At 39.0% G+C, this 22778-nt stretch overlaps 1 long non-coding RNA gene across 1 annotated transcript in view; it reads left to right on the forward strand.

Moving 5' to 3' along the window:
* Positions 1 to 5263, forward strand: part of LOC147915830 (uncharacterized) — a 43554-nt gene extending 38291 nt beyond the window's left edge. The window contains exon 4 of the long non-coding RNA XR_015553811.1: positions 5158 to 5263. This is a non-coding gene — a long non-coding RNA (uncharacterized LOC147915830). The remainder of the gene's footprint in view (positions 1 to 5157) is intronic.
* The last annotated feature ends 17515 nt before the right edge of the window (positions 5264 to 22778 follow it).

Here is a 22778-nt window from a genome sequence, read left to right on the forward strand (position 1 = left end):
AGATCAAAGTAAACATCATCAGTAATGGACGAATAGAAATCACTTGCCATCTGATAGGATTAAGTGAGAAGAACATGTTGTCACTTCTGAAATATTCTTGCCAGAAACGGACAATCTGAATCTAATCAAAAGGAAACATTAAACGAAGCCAAACTGAGGGACATACTACAAAGTACCTGGCCTGTAAAGCATCAGGACAGTCAGGAAAGACTGAGAATCTCTTCCGGACTGAAGGAGACTAAGGGACACAACAACCAAATTTCTGATTCTGGACTGAATTTTTTTGTTATAAATGATATTGTTGGGAAAATGTGCAAAACTTAAATGGCATCTGAGAATTAGGTGGTAGTATCACTGTTAATTTCTTGATTTGATGGATTTATTGTGATTATATAGGAGAATGTTCTGGTTTGTAGGAAATATATGCTAAAGAATCCATGGGTAATGGGGCATCCATTCAGCACCTTACTCTCAAATGGCTAAGGAAAATAAAATGTTCTGTGTACTGAACATCCAATTTTTCTGTTTGTGATCATTTAAAAAAATATATAGAATTTTCTAAAAATTGAAGAAAGTTTCAGAGTCCCCCAGCCACCAGAAGCTGCAGCTGTTCCTCAGCTCTGTTGGTTCTTCTAGGAACTACCGTTCTCATCGGCAGCCTCTCCGCAAGGAGCTGAGGAGCCTTTTTGCAAGAGCCAGCCTCTCTGTACTCTTGGCTCTTAGAGACACTTAGAGAAAGTCCAAAGAAGGCAGAGTTTCTCCATCCTTCAGAGACCAGGACTTGCTCAAAAGTCCAGATCTTGACTGACAGCTGCAGCCCTGGTGACTCCTGTCCTTCCTAACAGGTGAGGCTTGGGGATCAAATAATCCTTTTTCTAGACTACTCACTTTGACTGGGCTGTCTAGTAAGTAAAACTGAATCTAGTCTGTCACTAAATCCTTCTAAGCAGCCTAAAGTGTCTACAATTCCAAGAAGAAAACTGTGATTCATTTTTTGGAAACCCTGAGGCCAGCTGAACCCACCATGCCTCACATCTCTGATGTCCTTGATCAACACTCAAAACATAAGACCTTCCCATTATTTCTTTTCTCAGGTATTCTTCTTCCTCGAGTCAATCTCAAACTATCCCACACCATCTCAGGCTTTCATCTGTGATTTGTGGAACCCTCCTCTGTAGTTAACCAATATCATTCCATCCTCAACCCATCTCTGTTGATTCTGTCCACCTCCAGGCTCAGATACCTGGCTGCTCCTGAGGAAATCACTTTCCTTGAAGCTCTCTCAGGTAGAGTCAGGTTATTTGTCCACAGTTCACTTTCCTCGGGGTAGGAAGTGGGCTCAGCGTGGCCCTCTTTGGCTTCTTCTAAACCACTACTTATCTACCTTCACATAAAACCACTGCCTCTTTGGGGCTCAGGCCATCTGACTGTATCATCTTTTTTTTTTTTTTTTAATAATTTTATTTATTTATTTATTTATTTTTCCCCCAAAGCCCCAGTAGATAGTTGTATGTCATAGCTGCACATCTTTCTAGTTGCTATATGTGGGACGCGGCCTCAGCATGGCTGGAGAAGCGGTGTGTCGGTGGGGGCCTGGGATCCGAACCCGGGCCGCCGGTAGTGGAGTGCCCGCACTTAACCACTAAGCCACGGGGCCGGCCCTGACTGTATCATCTTTTATCCCTCTTCACTGACCTTACTTGCCAATGTAATTATGCCCTGTTTACTCGAGACATCAGCAGCTACTTGTGGTCTTTCTCTCAACCCTGAGTTCTGCCACTCCCGCATGTCCATGTAGACGACCTGCCAACACCTAACAATCTCAACTCCAATGACCTTCTCCTCCATGGCCTCTTCAGCTGCTCAGTCTCATGTTGACAATTCGATCTTGTCATCGTCTGGAACTTCTCTCCACCTCCAAATATTTAAAATAACTTACACCACTCTTCCACATCAACTCCTTCAGTCGTTCATAAATAATGTCTCCCACTATACTTGACTTTCTACTTCATAGAGATATTTAGTTTCTTGCCTTTTTTGTTATATCCATTGGTCTTCCCCATCCCAATTTTATTTTTTTCCAGCTTTGCTTCCATGCTTTATCCCTTTGGACCCTACCTTTGTCAGTATCCTCAGACTATTTTGCCCTTTTGTTCTTCCTCCACACCTGCCTGGCCAAACTTTAAAGCTAAGTCATTCTAAATGTCTGGTCTCTAGACACCTATACGTGGGCTATTGAGCTCTGCTGAAGTATTCACACAATTGGCCAGACTCATGCTACTAAAAATGTATGGTTTCGATCTCAACCAAATACTTAACATTTACCAGAGACACTTTCTTGTGTACTCAGTCATCCAGTGTGGCTATTTCAGATTCCCTACTCTGTTCAAACTCCTTACCCTAGCTCCTCTCCTATCACTCTTAGCAAAAAAATCTTGCAAGCGGATCTTAGATAAAACAGAAGCAAGAAGAGAATTTACTCAATTCCTGCCACCAAATTTAAAACTTGACCTTCATCCACATCCACCATTTCCTATTTCCTCCTGTTCTAATGGAAGATGTGTCTCTCTTTCAACGCTGCTTCCTCACTGTGCATTCCGGGTCACATCCCTTCTTATGTTCTCAGAGACTGCTTTACTGATCATCCCCTCTCTTCTGTATCTCCAATCTTCTATGTAGATTTGTTAACAGAAATATTTAACATGCTCAGTTTTCTCCCTTCCTGCCAAAAAGTCCTTCCCTTGGCCTATGACACCACTGTTCTGACCACCTTCAACTTATATGTGGGCTACTATAATCCATGTTTTCCTAAGATCTATTTTTTATTCTGTAGTCAGTGTTAGTGTTCTAAAATAGAAGTCTATTTTCATGTCTCCCCTGCTTAAAAACATCCAAAGGCTCCTGTTGCCCTCAGGATAAAATTAAAAATATTTAGTATGGCTTATGAGATCTTTTACAACTTTTCTTTTTCTTCTCTCCTTGGAAACCTGAGCACCGTCCACATCTTCTACCCTTCCATCACACCTCCACTCCACTCTCCCCCGCAACTCCCCACCAATATACATAGTCACATACTTGTAATTTCTGGAATGTATCTCTCATCTCTGGGATTTTGAAAATACGTCTAGTTCTGATTAGAACATTCTTCCCTCTGTTCTTTACTTGGATAAATTCTTCTCATTTTTTTATGTTTCGGTTTTGATGTTGTTTCCCTTGAAAAATTTTCCTGAAACCCTAAGACTTTGTTCGATAATGTGCTCCCATAGTTCCTAGAGCTGATCCTTTATCTTAGTCCTCAGCACACTCTTGGGATTCCCTGTTCACTTGCTCTCACTAGGACCTCAAGGCCTCAGGGCAGGGTCAGTTGTGCCTTGCTTGTCTCTCTTCCCATTGCCTAGTTCAGTCGCTCGCACAGAGTGGATGCACTCAGTAAACATTTGTTGAATGAATGAATGGATCCTTGTCAAAAAAAATTATATAATACTGGCAAAGAAATTTTAAAGTTAAAAAAGATTTTCAAGTTAAAAAAATTTAGCATATGTTCAGGAAACTGAATGATTCAAATGTAGCTAAAATGTGTCGAAGTTGGTAGGCAGGGGCTTCCTTTTTAATACAATAATAATAGTAATTAAGGTAAACCATCTCGTTTTGGGCAGGGATATTGTGAAGACAGTGAGGATGGAGAATTGAGAGAAGACATCGCTTAGATACTATTTTAAAGTCCTGTCTAGAAGTTTCTTTTCTAGTCTTTAGGGACTAAAACACCTGTTCGAAAAAGGGATAAAATAAGTTCTACTTTAGCAGCATTCACTGAACTGTGATGGAGTGATAAATGGAAAGAAACAGAAATATTTAATCAATCTTTTCAGAAAGGATTTAGGGCTTTAACATGCTCCTGTTTCTCCCATCTTAGCAAATAGTCCCTCCCTTGACCTGCCACCACTGCTCCAACTACTATCTACTTGTATACGGGTTACGCTAGTCCACATTTTCCTGAAATCTATTTTCAAGATGTACAACTTATTTACCTTTATGTCCACCTTATTTACCTTTATGTCCACAGTGCCTGATGCAGTACCTGGCACAAAGTATTGTCCAATAAATACTTGTTAAATAAACAAATGAGAGACTGAGTAATGTTCTCTTTGATCCAGGTCTATAATTTTTCTTTTCATATTGTTCTTCAAAAGGAATTGCAATCCTTTTCTTTATCATATACTTCTGCTTGTGAGATTTTGGGATGCTTATCATTATTATCACCTTGTATTTTTACACATTTCTATTGTATGGTCAATGGTAATACAACATTTTTATGAGAAGCTCTCTGCTGGGTACTAATATTATCAGGTTCAGTTTCTACTTTTTCTGCTTACGTGGAAGCATGAATCTCAGAAAAACAGTGCCTCCTATAAGCTCTGTTATTTATGAAATTGGGACCAGTTGACTTCCTTGCTTCTTCCCTTATCAATAAATTTGCCGTTATCTGCATTCTCCCAGAAGTGCCCTTACTGTGATCTTTACCTTTTCTTTTCACAAAACATATGTTGGTGTGTTTTCTTACCCAGCATCCTTGCCGCTTGTCTCCCTATCCCATTGACTGGTCATGAGTGCAAAACTGCATAAGATTGAAACAAGCCCAGCTCCCAGGGCTGCTGCCCAAAAGCAGGTCACAGCCCTGGGGACATCTTCTCTGCAATGCTCAAACCTCACATTCCATTCTGGTCATGCTTTCCCTTGTTAATCCTGGCTCCACATGAAACCCGACGTAGAAGCCAAAGATTTGTTAAGCACTTTTCCAGCGACCAACTTTGGCTCCAATCTTTGATTGCAGATATAATTTTCACCCTATGTATGTGAGTCATCTAAGTTGGCTGTTTGCTGAGAAGTGAGGACACTATGTCACTTTACTTAACAGTATTCGTACACTCCTTATAAAGTCATGACTATCTGGCAGAAAACCCCCAGTAATTTACTTTAGAACATTAAGTGAAAATTACTTATTCTCTGCTTAAGGAAATTTCTTCTCAGGAGATTGCCTTGGGAAGTAGTAGCTTAAACTACACTGATGTTGTCAAAGACACAAACAGCCGCCTAGAGAATTTCGTTTCCCCACTAGTGAAGACAGACATAGCTCTCTTTGTATTTTCTCTTGTTTAGTTCGTGAAGGTTCCTGGCACGCCCCAAGATGTCCAACCTCTGACATATTCTTACCTGAAAGTACCTGCTAACTGGTCTTGTTACATCTTCTCATGGCGGGATCACAGGAGCTGAGGTAAGCACCCGGTTTTCAGTTCTCTTCCTGCTCATGTATTGATTCAATACATATTTATTTTGTTCTTCCTATGTCCCAAACACTGTTACAGGTGCTGAAGATACAGCAGTAAACTAGTAAATTCCTGCTCATGACCACTGAAGGGAATCAGAAGACAGATAGGTGATTAATAGATAGATGGAGAAAATATCAGATAGAGAAAGTGCCATGTAGTGTATTTAAAAAGGGGATCTGATAGAGACTCACTGAGGGTGTGGGGAGGAGAGTTTTTAGACTGTGTGGTTGCAGAAGTCTATTCTAGGCAGACAGACGACGCTTATGCTGAGAACTAATGACAGGGAGGAGTCAGCCATACGAAGATGGGGGAGGGCATGCCCCCAATGAACCTAAGGCAATATAAGCATGGTATGTTTGCAGGAAAGAAAGAAGGCCCCTGAGTGGCAGGAATGTGGCGGGAAAGGAGGAGATGGTTTAAGATGAGAAGAGTTTTTTAGAAGGTCCTTATAAAGCAGGAAAAGATTGTGTTTTGTTTTTAGAGCTTCAGTGCATGGTTGTGTATCCTAGTTGTTGGTTTTAATTCTATATGTGAACCGCCTGGTTCCATGACCAGGAACCGAACCCAGGCCGTGGTGGCCAAATCTTAACCACTAGACCACCAGGGCTGGCTCAGAAGATTGTGTTTTGATTCTAAGGCTCTGGAGACTCAATGGCCTGGCTGCTCTGAGGAGAATGGAGGCAGAGAGGAAGAAGGGAGGCCAAATAAGAGACCACTGTGGGAGTCCAGGTGGGAGGGTGGTGGCTAGGTCTGGAGTGGTGGTAGTGGGGGTGCAGACAATATGCGAACTTGGGAAACATTTTAGCAGAAATGCTGACAGTGCTTACTCTCAGATGGGGTGTGGGGAACTGAGCGATTCAAGGATGATTCCTTGATTTTTTACTTCCTTTCCCCTCAACATCTGTGTTTTATACTTCCTTTCCCCTAAATATCCTATAATCAACGTAGGCTTGAGAACCTCAGAAGCCTCCTACCCAAGAGTAAACAGGCATCCAGGGTTCCAGGAGATAACCACAAGGAGGCTTTCAAAACTAGAGGCCTAGGAGCCAGTATTTTCCTCCAGACTGGGGAGGTTGTGATTTATTTTTATTCATTGACTTTCATTTTAGGAAATTTTTTGTTAACATAGAAATTATTATAAGCAATTAATAAGAGCCCTCATTTTAAACGTTAGATTTTATGGAAAGCTTCTAGCATTTCATCTTAAAACAGACTAAATTGGCTCTATGCTCTAAGCTCTTTTTGATTAAGGAGAAAAGTGTGATTAACATTTGTTTAGCACTACTGTGGTTAGAGTGATGGTTGAAAATGTTCTATCCAGCACATTATTAGTTATTCCACTTCTTGATAAAACAGACATTTAAGAACAAGGCAGAGTCTGAGAGTGCAGTGGGGGTGGGGAACCCAAACTCTGTGAAATGTTTAACCTTTTAACATAGTTCAACAAAGTTTAGATTTCTGGCACAACGCCTAGACTTTCTAAGGCTGTTCATGGTTGCAAAACCCGACAAGACTTTAGTACTTAAATTATTCTGGCTCAAAAGTTGAGACAATGTGAAGAGAGCAAAGGAGAAAAAAGCCCACACCCGGATAGCTACAGCGGGGCTCATGGCACAGAGTAATTTGCTGGGGCTGGTGATTACAATCTACAATTCCTTGGATGTACATCAAATGCCTCTGCTGAGACAACAGGCCATCGCCAAAAGGAAAACAAGTTCAGCATTAAAGGTAAAGAAGGATCTTAAGATCATGTGAGAAAACAAATCTGTCATAGATCAGCAAGAATTGTTCCTTTCACAGAATCACAGCAAATGTCCCTACAGAGAGCAATGGCAAAGACTAATTAAGGTATCGTGTCTCAAGCATTGAGTCTGGAAAGAGTTGTCTCTTTCCAAAAATGCACATGCAGTTTACCATGTTACCAGTTACCAGTATCTGGGGCAGCATCTTCTAACCAAAGAAAATGGGGAAATTGTCACTAGCCAGAAGTAATCACGAATTTCATTGCTACTTGCCTTTGTTTGGTATGCGTCAACCTATCTGTTGACCTGAATTCCCTGGGAGTCTCTCTAAAATTTGTCAGAACATATGGGTCATTTGCAAATAAGAAAATATAAAATGATAATTATTGAAATAATTATGGATGAATGTAGTACAGTATTTCCCACATGTGGCCTAAGATCCCTAATTTTGAGAGGTAGATAGTAAGTAGGTAAAGGCATTGCTGGAAAAATCAGTTCAGTGGTCAATAAGTTTGGAAAGCATCTGAATGTTATTCCAGTTTCTCTATATTTGTCCTTTTCAAAGTCTGCAATAGTTTTATGTGGATTGTGAAGCTCTATAAGAAGAACAGAGTATCCAATGTTTTCCAAGTATTTTGGATCACAAAATCTCCCTATTCTCTGCCCCCATCCTCTTTTTCTAGTGGAGTATATCATCAAACACATATTCTGATCACAGGAGCCAGTAAACACAGGTTTAATAGAACATATATGTCTGCAAAATGCACATATTTTCACATATGGGACTAAGAATAATAGAGAGACAATCAGACAAAGAGAAAAACAAATGAAGGAATAGACCACACTAACTGAAGTTTGTGATAAATGGATTATAAGAGATAAGAATGCTGTTACCTACAAAAAATCCTACCATATTGACTTAAACAAATAGGAAGAAAACTAAAGGTAAGTGGTTTCTGGTTTTATTTCAGCACCTTAACAATGTTAGATCCAAGATTTCTGCATTTCTTTTGGCTATTCCCTTATACTTGCAATATAGCTGCTGTGACTCTGACTCTCACATCAGCATCCTAGGCAGGAAAAAGTAGGAGAAAGGGAAAGGGTTTGGGAAAGGCTATTCTTTTAATCATGAAGATGAAAGCAATTTCAGGAACACTGTAGCACAGTTGTGAATATATCTAATTACATGAGACTGTGTCACAAAGCCAAAAGTTGTGGGAGAGATTAAATTGGAATTTTATATTGATCATTTGGGCATTTTTTTGGTGACTTAGACAGTAACAGAATTGACATAAGAAAAGGAATTTGGAATGATTTGTGTGTATTTCAAGCTGTAAAAATATGGAGGTGGAATGTGTTATTTTAGACACATTCCTTTAGGCAAGTCTTTTGAAGTATCCAGGTCCTTCTGGAAAAAAAAAAAAAAGATAAAATATCCCACCTTCTTTTGCTGTCTTGGGAATAGAATACTTTCTTAAACACACACACACACACACACCCCACACACCTACATGTAAAGCTGGGTTGGGAGCAGAAGTGCCCCTCCATCCCTGGAAACAGTCTAGTGGCTTGTCATCCAGATCTAGGTCAGTCACTTGCCAGAGGACAAATGTTCTGGGGCTTTTCCTCAGTTTACTAGTAGACTGTGTTGCTTTTACTAGATTGGATCTTTCAGGACCTAATCCAACCTATGGCTTAAAACATGAAACCATTTAGAGACCTCTAAGATAATTACCACATTTCTTCACTCTCTGGGCTTTTAACGCGGATAAATACAAACCAGGAAACAAATTGGTTCAGTTTGCTTACAAAATTTTCTTTGGTGGCGAGACACAGGCGTGTTGGTGCAACACTGTTCTCCATGGAATGGAATTTGTTAAAAGAAGGACTTGTGATGAAACCCACAGAAAGGGCTATCAACTTTTATTGTGGGAACTACCACAAAGGCACATTTGCTATAAAATGATTTCTTCTAAAAAATGGCAATTATATGGACCTCAAATTCATGTTATAACAAAGTCCCAGTGATATTCCTTTGGCATGGAAACTCAAAGCATGTTTCTTATTATTTTTTTCATTATAAAAGTAATATAAGCCTCATTATCAATGTTTTGAAAACATATAGAAAAATACTACTATGAATCCAATAATCCTAAACATTATTGTGAAATCTTTTCTTCTCTTAATATTTTTCTTTAAATATATCATTGAACTTATAGCATTACACAACCTCTTCCTTTCTTCACTCCTTGCTGTATTGTAAGCATTGTTTTTATGATACAACCTAGTCTCATACCACTTTATGAACAATTAGGCCGTTTTCATTTTTTTTCTCAAAGTGCTTTTGAATCCATATTATCATTTCTCATATAATAGTAGTGTTCTTCCCCAGAGATACAAAGTTATTCAGTTAATATATCAAATCCTTCACCTGATGTATTGATTCCCTATTTACGTATGTACAAGAAACCATGGGAGGTACAAAAGAACAATAGTTGTCCCTCAATTCAGGAGTACGTGGGTAAAAGTCAGACATTTGTATGTCCAAGTGGACTTCACAAAACTAGCCATTTGTAGACGGTACTTGTAAAAGATAAGATGTGCTACGGGGCTTGGGAGGAGGGGGAGAATGCAAAAATTGGAAATGGAATCACCATTCAGCCTGTGAATGACATGATTTAGAGAGGTACAGATGAACAGGCTGGAGGGCATTCCATGCACAGGCAGAAAAGGGTGGGAAATCATTGAGTGTGTTTAGGAGTAGTCAGATTTATGCCTGGTCTGCATAGTGGAGTTTATTTTAACTTCAATTTCCTGTATTTCCAGAAGAAAATGGTTTGGAGCCTTTATATGCTGAAATGTCCTCAGTTCTCCCCCTCACTTTTATGGACAACTCAGAGAGTGCGTGTTCCACAGTGAATAGGCTCAAGGTCTCCTTGTTCCTAACGTGAACTACTTTTCCCAGACTCCTACTCTTCCCTGTCATCTCTTGCAAAATCTGAAAAAAGAAAGCTTCATTTTGAAGAGAAAAATCAAAGACATTTGTACCTTTGCATACTCAGCCTTATCAGAATTTTTGTGTCGACTCATATTTTGGGTAAAAGCTGAAGCTATTATTTAATCTGAAAATGTCTCTGCATTTTACTTTGTGAAGATGGTATTGAAATGTACATGCAAGTTGAGGAAGTTTTATAATCAAAGTGTTAGACCTCGGGAGGTCTCGATGCAAATCACTTAGGTCACCTAGCCAGTGTGGTTCAAACACTGCAGGTTTTATTTGTATGTTTATTTTTGTTTAGGTGTTGTATTTTCCTATTAAATGGAAGCCTTACCTTTAAGACCAAATGCAAATCATAAAAACCAGATCCTCCTCCTTAAGCACAGTATCTGAGTCCCTAAAGTTTCTCAGAATACAGATTGAAAAACATCTGTTTAATCTGCTCATTCATTTTACAGATGGGAAAATTGAGTCCTAGAAAATCAAGTACCCATGGAGGATCTCATGCATTGAATTCCATTATGAGAGCAGGTATATTTAAAGATTCAGCATCTTGTCTGACTCCCATCCTTTAAACCAGAGATGAATGCATTGGGCTGAGCCGTGTTGGAGTCTCTCCTCTTTATTCTCCTGTCTCTCTTCTACAAGAAAAAAAAGCGCCATCTTTCCTAGGCCTGGGAAGCAGGGACAATGTGAAGGGCATTCCCAAGTAGTCAGCCACATCCTCTATATCCAGCTCCTCTGGGTCCCCATGCCTGGGTTTTCCCCTCACACAGCCCCAAGAGAGCAGGGAGGCTCCAGACAGCAAGTCCACTGGTTCAGCGAGGCGCTGCAGTTCAAGGGGCACCAAGCGAAACGGGGACCCAGAGCAGTAATTCTTGTTCCTAAAGAAATACTTGGGGCCAAAAAAACAATCAATTTTTACTTTCTGAAAAACTACTTGTTCCCAGTTCCAAGCCTTGAAATCCATCTAGTGAGTTGGTTCTATTACACATAGACAATTCTAAGAAAAATATTCAAAATGAACTATTAAAAAATCAGAAGATTGGGGCAATACTGTGTCCAAAGTCTTAAGGATTTCTGACAAGGTAACATTTGACCTGAGCTGTGTGACACCTGCCCCCTTTAGATAGGACATGAGTTCTTCAGTTTGCTACCATTCCTATTTGTATAGCCTGGTGCTTTCCTTATAGTGTACAATATTCCTTTGTATCCACATCTCTATTAAAAATGAGACAGGAAATATTTGACATAGAGGGCACATGTTTCTTACATAGAGCTGGATTTGATGTAAGTAATTTAATTGGCCCTATGGGCATTTGAGTTTGCCACCCCTATACAGTGTGTGACTGGATAGTATTGTGTTCTGCTAATACTAAGATGGACAATTTTTTCTCATATTTTAGCATCTCTGAAATTGAGAAACATCGTAGAATTGCTGTCAGCCAGGCAGTAGTCATGGTGAAGTGGCCATTGCCTGCAAACTTGGTCATAACTGTTCGTGTTGTTGTTATGTTGATTGAGTTTATGTATAATGTTGGAAAGGTGCATGTTGAATGTAACTGCTATTTCAAAAGTCTTTAACAAGAAGCCCATTATTCAGCCTTGACATGAAAAGTTACTGTATATGCAGAAAGACAGCAGCTGGCCAAGAATTTGATGCTAGCAAGCAAATGTTCTTTGTTGGAGAGATGACTACAATTCCTTCTTTTCTTGGAAAGAGCAACCAAGTGCTTTAGGAGACCTAAGAAGGGAAAATCATACAGGTCTATGAGGCTTTGTTACATTTTGTTACTGAGATAAGTGCAAAAGAATGCCTATTACAGGCCAAGCAGTGCAATAGAAGGCAAGAGAAAATGCCAAATAATTTAGAATAGATAAAAGAAGTTTCCAGGCAAAGAAGGCTATGTGGCCCACCCAAGCTTCAAGCAGGACTATCATTAAGGTGTTATATCATAGATTGATTAGAAGTGTATATATTTTTTTCATATTGATGCATAAAATGGCAAATCTCACAATCAATGATGTCTTAGATTCAATAAAATATGGTAAAACAAAGCCAGAAAAAAGGAAGGACTTATTGCCTTTGACAATGGGCTAGCCATCAACACAACGCCTTCAGCTACCAACTATCTGCCTCTTTCAAATTTGCTTCCTATCTCTTTCTGACTATTGAGAGAAAGAGAAATGGAGACAAAATGCATAAATGGCATAACTCTTAGGAAACAGAAATGCTGCCAAAGTAGAAAATAGAAGCTGAAATTTGTGCTTACTCATGTTAAATAACACAACCACCCAAGCTGCCTCTAAAACTTTAAAGGAAGACCAACTGTGACCAAAATACCAGAGAATTCTCCTCCCAAGTATTTCCTAGTTTAAAAAGGGCATTTTTAACCTCAACAGTTTCATAGGAAGCCACAACTGAAGGGCTAGGTGAAGTTGGCCTACTGCCTTACAGGCACCAAAACCTGCTGTTCTAGGACCATGAACATCCCCTGTCATGTGTTATTACTTATGGTCATAGGATGAATGTTTGTTATTAGCAGAAGTTCATTGGACAAGTTTTATCATTCGTTTTCTGGTCCACTCCAATTTAACAACAATTTTATATTTTGCCTGCAGGGTAGAAAACTGAATCTATGCCAAAGATATTTCTATTTTAGCTGTCATGGCCCCAAATGAACATTTTGTTTTTAAAACGAACTGGAAAAATACATGCAAGAAGGAAAATGTAGTTTATTTTTTGATGTTTTCTAAAATAAAGTCATTCCAACCAACAAATAGCTGTTTGGTTCGGTTGTCCTTCCAGAAAGTAAGATAGTGGCTTTGGTTTGATGAGAAACGATCTTTACTCTGCAAATGTCCATCTTGTTAATGCGCATGTCTAGGGGGAATGGGAGTGGATTAGCCTTATCTCTGTTCTCAAAGATATTGTGAAGTGGCCTTGGAAGGTACGATTAACTTGGGTATTTTCTCTTTCTCACATTTTTAAGCTGTGATATCAACCAAATAAATTGCTAATTGGGAACGGCCTCATCATACCCTTTTTGGTAAAATCCTTGACTTCTAGGCTTAATTAGCACATCTTTTATTTGTAAAACAAAATGGAAATGACCTTTCATAAAAATTAACCACACATACTTCTCTCTTCAGAAGGAAAACAAGAGCTCAAGGTAAAAGATTACTTTCCCTAGCAAATTTCTGCTTTCACTTTTAAATTGAGGAATGATTTTGCCTTTGGGCTGACATTTTTCATTTCTTTTACAGTTTTCTAAGGGGGAGATTTTGGTGAATGAGTTTTAAAGAGTGTCATTATAACATATTGAAAGCCAATGGAAGCTAGTCACTGTTCATTGCTAGAAATTTTGCACGTAAATAGAATTAGAGATGGAAGGTGTCAGAAGCTTAGTTGGGGTGGGACACATCAATATAATTTTAATGTTTTAAATTCAGGGAGTTTCTAGGGTTCTCATGGCAGTAAGGCAAACTTAATAGATCAATAATAGTTTATATAGTGTCTGATACAGAATAGGCATTTAATAAGTATTTGTTGAATAAACTCTATGGCATATATGTGCACAAATGCCTACATATGAGCTATACATACTACCTTTCAATAAAATTCAAAATTAGGTCATGTCCTACAAGTAAAATATTTATGATTACTCAACAGATGAACTCAATAATGATAGCCATAATAATAAGGGCAATTTTTATTATAAGTAAGTTACAAATAATAATACATATTTATAATTAATTTTTAATAATATTTAATTTAATAATAATTATTTTAGCTATCAAGTTCATTTTCCTCTTCGGCCCTCATCTCCAACTCAAATAGTGCCCCCAAGACTTCAGTAAATTGTAGAGAGATGAGAAGTCTCTAGAGCAATCCTCAGGCCCAAACTATGTCATGTCACAGAGAGCTGCATCTTCATCCTCTAAGAGAACAGGGACCAAGAAGGATCTTTTCACTGGTTATACCCAGGTGGGAGCAGAACAAGAACACAGACCATTCATTTATTCATGGATGTATTCCAGATATTTATGCAGAAGAGGCACATTATATAAAATTGCAGGTGATGGAAGAAAGCCATTTATACAGGTACCAGAGCATCCTATTTCAGCTATACCTAGATATCCTCAAGAACTTCTCAGTGAATTAAAATTAATTTGATTTTGGAGGAATTTGGAAAAGTTTAAGAGTCTAAATCATATTGGTAGGGAGACTCAATATGTGGCAAATCAGCTACAGTAGTGGGGCAGTCAGCCAGGAGGGGCTGATACCAAGATTGCTAAGCTTATTTGTTTAGATGTAAATGTTATCATAACTTTTTATAGACTGTAATTTAAATTGCTAAATTATTAATTCTATGTTAAATTCCAAGTCAATCTGGGTATATTACAGATGGTACTCTACAGTAGTTAATAATATGAATAGTTAAGACCTCTATTTGCAGATTTAAATTTCAGAGAATGGAAAATTCTGTATTGACCCATGGAAAGTCAAAAATAATAATAATTTATTTCCTTTGTAATTCTATGTGTTTTATTTTATGCATTTATCCATTGGTTTCACCAAATTGTTGAAGAGGTCCATGGCAAAAAAGTGATTTAAAAAACTGAAACCCTGAATTCAGTCTACTAAAATAAAATAAATCAGGAAGCTTGTTTTCTATATGCCTTAGCCTAGTAGAAATTTAAACTAATGGACAGACAGATCAGTGACTCTTCCTTTCAAGACAGCATTGAAACACATAAGTTGAAGATCTGAGGGCAATATGAAACAACAAGTTGGCAGGATTTAAATCTGGATGGGGAATTTTGGGTTTGCTGTCCAGGACTCTACTAAGTGCAGTTCTACAGTAAACCATAACTGAATTAATTTAGGAAGGAAATTTGAAGAAATCTCAAATTTGGAAATTAAAGGAAAATTGCAAAAGCTATTAAATTTGGCTCCTAGGAAATAAATGTCTCAACCATGCATTGTAGTACAATGCCATGGGCCCTGTTAATTAACTGGGAAAAAATGGTGTGTTTGTTTCGGGCATTAAAGATCTAACTATATCTATAGTTAGGTATAAAGGAGAGAAAGGAGACAATGTGAGCTCTATATTTTGACTTTGGTGGCTGACTGGCTGTTGGGTTGTTCCCATTCATTGAGCATCTATTTGGCCAGGCACTGTGCTAGCTTCTGAGGAGGCTACAAAGAAAAATGAGACAATTTCTTTAAATGAGTACATCATTTGGGCACAGAGAAGGATCATTTCTTTAGAATGTGAATGTTTTATTAAACGTCATTGTTATGACTTTAAATAATTAATTCTACTTCTACTAAAGTTTCTTATCATCAGGAAACAATTAGATTAACTAGTTTTCCTTTCCTCTAGAATTTCCCAAACTGTTAATATTCCCTGTCATACCAAGCACCAAATGTGAACTCCTTGAGGAGGCAACCATAGAAAAGGGGCCTTGTTGAGTTGGCAAAGTCATTATTTATCTATCAGGCCTGGCCTAGGGGACCTGGAAGGCTCTCTTGACCTGACAGATCTCTCTCAGATTGCCTGAGAGAGTTGTCTATATTAGTTGTCTACATTAGATTCTCTAATGACTCATTGAGCCCACCTTCCCTGAGAAAGTGGAAGTTTTGAAAATTTTGGGGATGAGATGAATAAGAGACACTACAGTGTTACTGAACCAGGCTTATTTTGCCTGTTGCACAGTATGCCAATCACTGACATGACAAGTTTGCAGCAGAGAAAGAGTTTATTCACAAGGCAGCCAAGCGAGGAGACAGGAGAACAAGTCTCAAATCTGCCTCCTTGAAAATGGGGATTAGGGACATTTATGGGATAGAGGGGCAAGGTGGTCTGAAGTGTGGGAATAGATGATTGGAGGTATGGAGAAGGGAGGTAATTGATGATCTGAACAAGTGTATTCAGCCTTCATGGCTCTTCATAGGATGCATGTTCACAAAATGGTGGCATTAACATGATCTGAGAGTGGAGTTTTTGGCCCCTTGATGTCAAAGAGTCACCTATCAGGCATTCACGCAGGCCCAGTTGATAAGTTGGTGGTCTTTTTCGGCTTGAACTGAACAAGGAGTCGAATAAAAACAACTTAAGCACCCATCACCAAGCACCCATCACCATGGTGACCCAAGCGTCAGAGATGTTTTCTATAGGGTGGGCTTTAGTAATGCATTATCTAACTACTTTTGCAAACAGACAACCAACTGAATATAGTTAAAGCAAATCAGTCCCCAGCTTCAATAGAGGATGCAGTCTCCCTGGGTTAAAGCAGATGGAGACGGGTGTCACTGCCTGTAGCATACAGCATGAAGGCCATAGGGAAGCCTACCAGCAACCTGAGGAAAATCTGATCCATTCCTAAGAGTCGCCTCAGAGAGAGACTGCCACAGGAGTGAGGGTGAGGCAGCTGCCCTCTGACCTGACCCTGTCCCCTGGAGAGTCTTCTTGCCCTATGACCACTCCACAACCAAGCTGGTCTCCCAGAGTGCTGCCTCCTCATTGGAATTGGCCTCAGATGAGGACATGTAACTTCTGATAAATCTTCAGAGCACAGCTAAATGCAAGCAGGAACATTTCAATAAAATTTTATTAACAACTTATGGATACCTGGAGGAAAATAGAAACAGGAACATAAAACTAAGTGATCTGCATTATAAGGAATAACTCCTGGAGACATCACCAAGATGGCAACATAGGAGGCTCCTGAATTCAGGCAAAGACCTGAATAGACATTTTTCTAAAGAAGACATACAAACGGCCAACAGGTATATGGAAAGGTGCTCAACATCACTAATCATCAGAGAAATGAAAATTAAAATCACAATGAGATATCACCTCACACATGTTAGAATGGCTATTATCAAAAATATAAGCCTTAACGAGTATTGGAGAGGATGTAGAGAAAAGGGAACCCTTGTGCACTGTTGGTGGGAATGTGAATTGGTGCAGCCATTATGGAAAACAGTATGGAGGTTCCTCAAAAAATTAAAAATAGAAGTACCGTATGATGCAGCAATCCCACTTCTGGGTATATATCCAAAGGAAATGAGATCATTATCTTGAAGAGATATCTGCACTCCCATGTTCATTGTAGCATTATTCACAATAGCCAAGATATAGAAACAACGTTAAGTGTCCACAGTCGGTGCTTATTAATCCGATGATTCTCTAATGTAGAGAAATGTGGTGTGTGTTTGTATATAGACATATATACATATATATATTATTCAGCCATAGAAAGAAGGAAATTCTGCCATTTGTGAAAACATGGCTGGACCTTGAGGGCATTATGCTAAGTAAAATAAACCAGACAGAGAAAGACAAATCCTGCATGGTATCAGTTATGTGTGGAAGCTGAAAAGAAAAAAAAAAAAATGTTGAACTCATAGAAACGGAGAGAAGGATAGTGATTGCCAGGAGCTGGTGGGGGCGGGGAATAGGCAGAAGCTGGTGAAAGGGTACAAACTTTCAGTTGTAAGTTAACATCTGAGGATCTAATGTGTAACATCGTGACTATGGTTGATAATACTATATTGTATAATCGAAATTTGTTAAGAGAGTAGAACTTAAGTGTTCTCACCACAAAAAAAACCCAAAAAAAACAAAAAGGTAAATGTGTGAGGCTGAGGCAATGGATGTGTTAATTAACTCAATGGAAGGACCCTTTCAAATCATCACATTACACACTTTAAATATATTGCAATTTTATTTGTCAGATATACTTCAACAAGGCTGAGGGAAAAAAGGAATAACTCCCTTCTCTTCAGGTTGTGGCCCAGCAGCTCCAGTTTAGCTACATGTGGCAGAGGCCATTCTTTCTCTTTCATCTGGGGACATCCTCTGGCACCCTCAGGCCCATCTGGACTCATCGAGGTCCCAACCACAAAAGGAAGCCTAGAAAGACAAGAGTTGTCACTCTCATGGACTGGAACTTTCTTGACGGGAGAGATCACACCTGTTTCGCTCACATTCCTTCACTGAACAATTGTTCATTGAGCACCCACCGTACGCCAGATGCTTGGGATATATTGGGAAACGAAAGAGACAAAAACAAAACACTGTCATTCAGCAACAAACAGATAATAACAAAACATAATAAATAAGCTTGATTAGATTGAAATAAGTGCCATGGAAAAAATACAACAGGTTAAGGGAGATTGGAAATGCCAGCAGGGAGTGTGTGTTTGGGGTGGGCTGTCTTTGCAATAGTGTGGAAAGGCCTCATAGAGAAGGTGAAATGAGACAAGATTTGAAAGAGATATGACAATTAGCCATGTGAATATATGACTGGGGGGCGGTGGGGGGAGTTTTCCAGGCAGAGGAAAGAACCAGCACCTCGAGCTTAAGTTGGTATCATGCCCAGCTAATTAAAGGAAGAGTGCAGAGACCAGTGTGGCTGGAGGAGAGTGAGCTAGGATGAGAGGACATGGGATGATGTCAGAGAGGTAACGGGGAGCAAGTGGTCATGGGAGCCTTAGAGGCCATAGTAAGGACTTTGTCTTTTCTTGAGTGACATGCAGAGTCACTGGAGGGTTTTGAGCAGAGGTGTGGCATGATTTGAACTTAAATTTTATCAGAATCATTTGGACTGTTGTGCTGAGAATAGACTATAGGGAAGCGAGGTGAAAGCTGAGAAACTGGTACAGAGGGTGTTGCAATATTCCAGTCACGATGGTTGTGGGTCCTACCAGGGTGTTAGCAGTGGGGGTGGTAGAAGGAGCCAGACTCCGGATATATTTTGAAGGTAGATCCAACAGGATTTCCTGAGGGATTGAATATGGAGTGTGAAAGAAAGAGAGGAATCAGGTCTTTTGGTTTGAGCAACTGGAAACGTAGAGTTGCCACCATCTGACACGGGAGGAGGTGGTGGTTGCCACCATCTGACATGGGGGAGCAGTGAGTGGTGCATGTTAGGGAGTCAGAATGTGAGGCGTTTAGTTAAGGACACATTGAGTTGGAGATGCCTTTTAGATACCCACATGGAAACGCTGAGTGGGTGTTAGATATATGACCTTAAAGGAGTTCAGAACATGTCATTCCAAAATATACCACTCTGGCATATTGACTATTTTGAGTTAAAGGCACTTGAAAAACAGCAAATACACTGACCTTTCTTTTTCTTAAAAGCAGGACATGAAATTCCCATATGAAAGATGTCCTCCCTATACCAGAAGGAAAATAACATTCTTATCATCAAGGATGAGAACTTGAGACCAAGACAATTCTATACAAACAGACCTTGGTAAAAGAATTCTTATCTTCCTTTAGCCTCCCCACATAATTTAGTCACTTTTTCCACAATTGCCTCTCTTTGTTCAACCTAATGTAAAAAAGCAAATAGGTTTTTCCGTTTCTTTGAGTCTTCATTCCTCATGAAGTCTCTGTGTCACGTAAAACTTGTATTAAATACGTTTGTTTGCTTTTCTCCTGTTGATCTATCTTATGTAGATTTAATTTCAGGCCCAGCCAAAAGAACTCTAAGAGATTAAAGGTAAAAGTTTGCCTCCCCTATAGTTTCTAGTTTGAGCAATGGTTCAGGCTGGAGAACACTGCTGGGTGTGTAGTAAGCACTCAATAAATATTCATCAAAGGAAAGAATGAATGAATTTAAGGTTTGTTTTCCAAGGTCCAGTTTTCTGTCTAAGGACTTTCCTCTTCCCCAGATAGTTATCATAGAAATATTCACTCTCTGTAGTGGAGACGTCAATCTGTATGACATCACAAAACAACACTGTCAAAATATAGCAGAGTAAGTCTAGCTTATGTACAAAAGTACAAATTTATGTTTATATATAAATTGGTTGGGTATGGGTGGATGTGTTGGTTGGATGGGTTGCTGTTATAATTTCTACAAGGTCATTGAACAAATGAAGATTAGGATGGAGCCAAGGAAGGTGACATGGGTAGTCTAAAACACACACGGCATATTCCTAAATTTTGCTTAGAATTACCTTGGAGCAGATTGAGAGACTTAAAGCCCATATAGTGAAATCAAAGACCTCTAGGAGGGCCCAGAAATTACAATTTGACCTGAAAGTGTTCCCAGTAATTCAGAAAAGGCAGAGGTGAACATCTACATTTTAGATAATATGATCTAAACTTCCTTCTTTCCCCATTTGCTCCATTTATTTTTCTAGAAAATTTGTCCCTGTAGAAGGTAGCTTAGCTATTGGAAGAATTGGTCTCAATAAATTGTGGTTACACTGTAACACATCTTTACTTTTTAAAAATGAAACTTCCCTATCCAGTCAAAAATCATGCAGGTCTTTCATACACAATACATTTCTACAAAAGTAATTAAAACAACATGAAAGAACCACTAATTTGGTGGAGAGTCTTTTTAAACAGCCCATCTAGTTTGTTTATATATGCGGTTTTCTAGAGACATGCTTAGAATTCTTTGCAAATAAATATTTGCACGATATTTTTGTACAAAGATTAATTTCTTCTGGGATAAAATGAGTTTTTAGAAATATTCTTGTGCTTAGCTTCATACTGCCTTTCAGTGATATTATGAATTTTAGAAATATTTCTATTAAATGGAAATTGATACATTGAACACATGATTTTGGTGAATTTAATGTAAAATGTGGGCCATATTCAAACTGTGGAGTACGCTGTTTTACATAATTCACAATAGAGATAGAGGAAGACAAAAATACATTTGGACAACAGTAGTTAAGCTGGCCATTTTAAGAAATCAGTCTCTCTGGTGGCTAAGTCACTCCCTTTCTGAGATCATAATTTCTAACCACAAATATTGAGTTATACTACATGTGTCTGGGGGGTGAATTTACATCTGTGGAACTTTTTTTTTTTTTCACTGAGGAAGATATGCACAGAGCTAACATCCGCTGCCAATCCTCTTCTTTTTTTTGCTTGAGGAAGATTTGCCTTGAGCTAATATCTATGCCAATCCTCCTCTATTTTTTTGTATGTGGGACACCTCCACAGCGTGGCTGGTGAGTGGAGTAAGTCTGTGCCCGGGATCTGAATTTGTGAACCCAGGCCGCCAAAGCAGAGCGCATGGAACTTTAACCACTTGGCCACAGGCTGGGCCCTGTGAAACATTTTTAAAAAGATAATTCATCTTTTTCCAAAAAGAAACACAAAATTAGTTGCTGGACAAGGCTATTTGTACCCAAAATATTTTTTCACCTAAGCAGAAAAAAAGATTTGAAAATTTTGCATCAGAACCTCCTTGTTTTCCTTCTGTCCTAACCTTTTTTTCATCATAATTACCATTAATAAATGTTATTTACTTGGTCTGATGCTTTATATTATTTTAATTCCCAGACATTCCATTTATTTTTTACATCAGTTTTCTTATGAAAGGACTAGAATGCATGCTTGATCTTGGCCACAAGAACTCTTACAGGTTTACTGCTGTTGAATTGAAAGTTATGAGAGAAATAAACAAAACCGGAACACTAAGTATCAGACCTATATTTATCAAAGTACAGCAACTGGGACAAAGTGTTCAGGTAGCAGGTGACTAGATTTGAACTTTAACATCATTTAAAATGTTTATGATTGTGGCTTTAGCCTACAAAAGTTTTAATTCCTAAAATATATAAATTTGTAAATAAGATCTGGCATCCTAAATAGGAAGATGGTATTGCCACACACATACACTCTGGCGGAGTTTGGTTGAACCTGAACAATATTAATATTATAAAGCTCATCTTAGCTTTAAAAGTGAGCTCAAGGTGCTGGCCCGGTGGCATAGTGGTTAAATTCACATGCTCCACTTCGGTGGCCTGCAGTTCGCAGGTTCGGATCCTGGGCGTGGACTGGTGCACCACTCATCAAGCCATGCTGTGGAGGTGTCCCATATACAAAGTAGAGGAAGATGGGCACAGATGCTAGCTCAGGGCCAATCTTCCTCAGCAAAAGAGGAAGATTGGCAAAGGATGTTAGCTCATGGCCAAGCTCCCTCACACACACACAAAAAAGTGAGCTCAAGAGAGTATGTTTTTAAAACAAAACCAGGTCTAAGGAATGATTTCTCACCTTGAATTAAGCTTAATTCAACTTGGCTTTATTCCTAGAACTAGATGGAGGGTTCCTAAAAACATCCTGAATCCTTTTGGGGGCCAGACTTCTTCAGGCTTACCCTTCACTCACTTCAGGCTAATTTGGCATCGAGCATCCTTACAGGCTCCCATAGCTATCAGTTCATGGTAACAGAGTAGGATTTGTCTGATAAATCCAATTGCTCAATTAGTAATTGCTCTATCATAATGCATCTTTCCAGATTGTTCTTCTCTCAACTAGAATAAAGGAAAACTGCCGTGAGGAAGAAAAAGTTGTGTCCCTGTCTCTCTACCTTCTCTTCTCTTTTCCTGCTTTGTTCTACTTCAGGGAAGGCACAAAAAGCACCTACACTAGGGTACTAGAGGAAAGGAGGATACAAACCTAAAGCAACATCTGGAGACGCTTCCTGTCCCTTAAACAACAGGCTACCTGCAAGCTCCATATCCTTGAAGTGTCTTACTGTAGTGGCAGGTCTCAGCTCCTGCTCTGTTTCTATCTTATAACAGAGCACATAATGTTTGAATAGTGTGTTTAAACAGAAAATCTAACGTTTGAAGCTGTTTAACAAAGGCGTTTTTACTTGTTTGTTTGAGGGCAGTTTAGAAGAAATCATTTATCTTACACGTTTCTTTGGTGTTAAGGG

This window comes from Ceratotherium simum, chromosome 12 (assembly GCF_057802395.1).
Source record: "Ceratotherium simum simum isolate JZ-2026a chromosome 12, ASM5780239v1, whole genome shotgun sequence".
NCBI classification, from domain to species: domain Eukaryota; kingdom Metazoa; phylum Chordata; class Mammalia; order Perissodactyla; family Rhinocerotidae; genus Ceratotherium; species Ceratotherium simum.